Source organism: Meles meles, chromosome 14, assembly GCF_922984935.1.
Source record: "Meles meles chromosome 14, mMelMel3.1 paternal haplotype, whole genome shotgun sequence".
Lineage (NCBI taxonomy): Eukaryota > Metazoa > Chordata > Mammalia > Carnivora > Mustelidae > Meles > Meles meles.
The window spans coordinates 53,199,240-53,205,239 of record NC_060079.1 but is presented as its reverse complement, the minus strand read 5'-3'; positions in this window follow the sequence as shown (position 1 = coordinate 53,205,239).

The following is a 6,000-nucleotide window of genomic DNA, read 5'->3' as shown; positions in this document are numbered from 1 at the left end:
AGGAAACTTTCAGGATCTGAACTACTCCATTTCCTTTTAATCTGTTTCTTTATAGGTTCACTTTCTTCCCTTTCTAACCTTGATTCTAAAATCAGTCATGTCAGTCACTCTGTCACCATCATGCTGCCTCTCTTGCACCTTGTCTTTCTGACTAAATCCCTTATAAAATCATGGGTTCAGATTGACTCAATAGTTTTACCTCTTGACTTTTTCACAAGTAAGAACTATTGAAAAAAAATGTAGCATGAGGTTTCTCCTCTTTTTAAAATACTGGCTCTTGACATTACATTTCCTTTTAGTTATATCCAAGTTCTGAGCTTGTGAAAATGAAGCTGCTTTATATAGGAATAAATACTTCTACCAATTCAGTACAAATTCATTCCTTGTTTTTTCCCCCAAGATGAACAATGACATATAACATAGATCCTTTTTGTCTTCATCTTACTTGTCATTGTTGACCATTCTCTCCCTTAAGCCAGAAACACCTCCTAAGCTTCTGCAACTTTATTTTCTCCTGGACTTCATCCTATTTTTCTAGAATTCTTAGTATCCTTTGTGGGCTCATGTTTTTCTGCCTATTCTTTAAATATTCACATTCTCCTAGTCATCTTCTTTGGCACTGTGTTCTTTTTACTATTCATACTCATAAGATTACTTAAACCATATTCATGGTTTCAATTACCACTTACATGTTACATTTTTAGCCCTAAATTCTGTCCTGAACTCAAGACCCATAAATCCAGCTGGTTCCTGGAAATCTCACTTATACATCTTACAGGAATTTGGATCACTACATGTTCTAAAAATGACTAATAATTTCAGCTAAAATCTATTTCTCAACTATATTCTCTCTCTAAATTAATGGCATGAAAATTCCCTCATTCATGGAAGCTCGAAACATAGCAGTCATCCTTGACTCTTATCTCATTCAGTCTCAACATCCAGGCATTCTTAGGGTCCTGATAAAACTATTTTACTTCTGTCACACAGGTTTTTACTGATATTCATCTATTGCAATGCTACTACATGATAATTTTTGAAGTCTTCAAAACATTCAGAAACATTTGCAAATAAACAGGCCCTCATAAATACCATGTCGTCACCAGGACTCTAAAATATGCAGCAGATCACACTGCTCCTTCCCTGTCTACACTGATACTAAAATATCAACTGATATTTTATCCTCCTTCAGAATGGAGCGTCTAATGAAATGTTATCATAAAATTTTAGAAATGAGAGACCCCCCACATGCTGGATTTTTATTTTCATGGAGAGTGTGGTTACAACTAAGGTGTCATAGAGTAGGAATTTGAAGTCCAGATGAGACCTTGGGAAATTTACTAAATTTTTTTCTCATTATCTTATAGATAATATTTCATTGGGTTATCTGAAGATTAGCCAAAGATACTTAATGTAGAGATACATAGGTGCTAAGTATTTTTTTCACCCCTTAGTGTTTATTTTGTGTGTGTGAGTATTTTCTGTGTTCCAGTCTTGTACTGATTACTCTGAGTGCTGTTTGAGGGGAAGAGAGTTTCTAAAGCACTACTGACTATACCTATGTGTGGACGTTCCATGTTAATGCATATATATTCTCATTGTGAGCCATCACTTATGCCTAGATACATGAACTATTAGAAGATCCTACACAGTTAGCCTACAAACAATTAGCAAACTATTTCTTAGTTGAAAGAAAAAACCTTAGTAAATGGAAACCAACATATTTCAGCAAATGGCAGAAACCTACCTCTTTTTGGAATTGTGTAACAGGAAATATTGGTGAGAGGATTAGTAATGACAACTACACAGGAAAAAATGATATTAATAAAGAAATAATTGAAGGGATTTGTTGCTTGTCATCCATAAAAAAGCATTACTTCCAACATAGTTAAAAATGCAATCAATCAACGCAAGCCTGGGTATTCTCCTGAAGAGATGGGAAGGATATTGTGAGCCATGTGCCAACTGATCTAGAAAAAAAAGTGAACTATTACTTGACTTTGAAATACAACCCATGGAAACTTATATCACCATTACTGATTAAATTTTCATTACCAGAGGGCAACGTTTGTAGGTAACCAGTATAGGAGGTCTTTCTAAAGTTATGAAGTCTCTTCTGTTTTACTATGAAACTTTAGAATTAAAGAATAGAAAACAAAATCCTGACTTACTCCTACGTAGGTGAGTGGACCTATAAGATAAACCATTTAAAAGAGCAAAAGATTGAAGTAAGAATTATTTTCAGAACTAAGGAAAATTTAGTAAATTTTTAGCAATAGTAATGCGAAGTTCATGAACATGTCTTATAAAAAAATTTCCGTGAAAAGAATGATGCTCCCAATATCAGAATTTTCAGGAAGGTATAAAAGATCATTTAGGTTTAAATATAGCATAGTTTAATATCAAAATCATGCAGATCTGTATCACTTACAAGTTTGACAATTTGACAGAATTGGGAAGTTACTTGAGTAAAATCAATTTTTTAGTGTAAAAAGATTAAAACAATTACAACAATTGATTCACTGAATTGTATAACTGTTCAATATGTCATCTTTTATATCATTCTTATAAATCTGATGATTTACAAGTGGCAAATAATGCCTTCGGAGAAAAGAAAATGATCTAGAAAAGAAATAATTTTTAGTTATTTTTTAGTGCAAGAAGGAAAGTAAATTATGCTTTAAATAAGAAAAACTATTGGGGCACATGGGTGGCTCAGTGGGTTAAAGCCTCTGCCTTCAGCTCAGGTCATGATTCCAGGCTCCAGGGATCAAGCCCTGCATCGGGCTTTCTGCTCAGAAGGGAGCCTGCTTCCTGCTCTCTCTTTGCCTGCTTCTCTGCCTAATGATCTCTATCTGTCAAATACATGAATAAAATCTTTAAAAAAATAAGAAAAATTATGATTTTGAAAAATGTTTGCTTAGATAATTGCAATAATATTAAGACTACAGAAGTTCAAACACTTCTGGTAGTTTTTTAGTTAGTAATGTAATTAACCTCCTTCAGACTAAAGCTATTTCTTTTGATTATGCAGCCAAGGGAGTAAGATGGTGGCAGTTTCATCACCTTCCTTTGAACTTTTTATTATCAATAATTGATCAAAGAAGAATGAGTTCCCACTGCTTATTCTTCGTTTTTAACATGATACTTTTATTTGGCCCCCTGTAGATTCCAGAAGGGCCATGCTGGGCCTTCAGTGTCTCTTTGGATAGCCCCATCACCCTCCAAGCCACATACACATCAAGTTTACAGATGGAGGTAAGACTTTCATAGGACCATAGAACCCTCACTTCAGATGGTAAGTTTAACTGCTGCCTGGATATCTTTTGGACTCTAGTCTTTGTGCTTTGTAGTTGTATGTATATTATCATGATATCTGACTATGAGTAGTTTGGGGAATGATTCTTTTTTTTTCTCTTAGTCTTGATCTTTTTTTTTCCTAAATTAGTATATAACTAATTATAAATATGCTTTTTTATATTTAATAAGTAGTCTAAGCTGCCTAATAATAGACAATATTTTTTTTTCTAATAAGGATTAGAAGAGCAAATATGCTCTTGTTCTAAAAATCTATCATGGAATCAACTCATTATTTGACTTGGTTCTTTTTTGGTGTATGACAGTTATTTGGAATTCCTATTTCTCAGCTGCAAATATGAGATCAATAATCTGATATTTATAAGAATTCATAGCTATTAGAATATCCTGTGACGAATTATACATATATGCTTCCTGTATCCCTTACAAAATGACCATATCTTTTTGTACATTATATCTACTTCAATATGGATCCATATTCATATTTACAAAATTGGATGTCCCCAGATCTTAAAACAGATGAAGTTGAGAAAATGTCACTTGAGAGATGGTAATTATTTCTAAATTTCAGTAGACCAGGGAATTTAGGCTGGGGATTGAACCTCTCTTTTTGTGGGAGAGTCCAGTGTTGTGAGCAGTTTTAACCAATGAGATATGAAGCATGTATTTAGCTCATGGTACTTGAGAAACTACGAATTGAAGGAGGAGTTCTCTTCACAAGAAAAAAAAATTGTAACTATGCGTGGTGATGGATGTTAACTATTCACTAGATTTGTGGTGATTATTTCACAATGTATGCATATACTGAATCATTATGCTATACATCTGAAACTTATATAATGTTTATATGTCTTAATTTTAAAAATGCAGTTGCCATGGACTGATATGTTAAATTTGTTAAATTGGGCATATATTTATTAAGGGTATGCTGCCCAAAAGAGCCTAATATATTTTCTCCTAAATATGGCTTTTGGCTAGACTTTCTGAAAATTAAATATCTGTCATTGACAGATGGGTCTTTCTCTCTGTCTTTTCTCTTTCTCATTCTTTCTTGATCAGAAGACTTGAAAGATATGCAAATATAATATCCTCTTTAAAAAAAATACTGTGAAAAAAAATATTGTGAAGAACTGTGACTTTCATATGATGCCTTCCAAACTTTGGAAAATGTAGCCTTGGCTATTAAGATAGTTGGTTTTGTTTTGTTTTATTTTTTTCCTAGATGCCTCCACCCTTGAGTGTCATTTGGGTAGGCAGGAGGCAGGTCTGGGACTGAGGTTTTAGACCAAGGCGGGCAGGGGAATGTTACTCTTCTCTCTATTACCAGGAACATACGCACCTAGTTCTCAATAGGAAGGACATGGTATAAAAGAACTTTGGTTGGGGAGAGGCAAGTGAATTCTGTAGTACGTTGGCAGGTAACATGCTAAGAACTGTTTAAAGGGCTAGAGAGAGTAAGTGACTACCAGGGAAGAAGGAATGGAGAGTTCTGTTTTCTTTTCCTGAATTACAATTATCCTCCATTTGCCTTGGTTTCCCCTTGGTCTTAGCTGTGCTTTAGGTGTCATTGGGCAGGCTCTGCGTACTGGAGAACAGGACAGAGAATCTAACTGTGTCCCTGCATGCATTCCTTAGTCCTCAGTGGTGGGGGAAACAGACTTAAACTACTGTTACTTGTGTAAAAAGGAAGAGTGACTCATGAAGGCTGGAAAAAATGGGGCCATCTGGATGACATTAAGATTTGAGGAATGTGTAATCATCGTCATTGCCACCAGTGTCATCAAAAATAATAATAATGCCTGACGTTCGTAGAGGACTTTTTTGAAAGTGCTTTGTCCTAAAATTATCTTACTTGCTTATTGTCTTAGACTTCGACTGTAAGAGTATTATTGGGAAATACCAGTTTTTCAAGAATTCAGTCTAATAATAAAAGAGATAAAATTATAAAAAAATGTTTTTAATTAAAAAAAAGAGGAACCTCAATTTAATCACTTTGGGAAATTTCAGTGCCCTAAAACTGTATGTAATAACAATAATGTATAGTTAGTGAATTTTCCCAATAAGCAATTTTTTTTACATTTTTTATATTAATTTTCTTACACATTTATGCATATGTCTAAAATATAGAAATATATGCGAAGTACATAAATATACATAAAACAAAAATACATACAGAATACATTACATTTATTTTTGCATTTGATTTTCCCAACAACCCTGTGAGACAGGAACTCTGATAATCTTCATTGTTCACATATGGAAACAGAGGTATAAGTAGATTAAATAACTTACTTTATGATGTGAAGGGGGATTTCAATCCAGACTATTGAATAGCAGGGATTTCTTTCTTAGTTTCTGCTGCATTCAGTTTACTCCGTTCTCAAGTCAGTTGCAGAAATAGTTCCCATGCTTTCAGAGATGGTTGAAAAATATTGAGATAATCTCTGATTTAAGTTGCATTTCAAGGGAAAACACTTTCCACTTATTTTATATTCATCATATTTATAGTCAGTAAGTATTTATAATATTTGTAAGTAGGGATACATTTAAATGCAATGTCATACAGTTTGAAACTATAACATATTTTTGTTACTTGGTTTAAAATTAATCACAGAAGTCATTTTTCTCCCAAGAAATGTCTGAGTACATTAGCTTAAAAGATGATATTGGCAAGCTGATAGT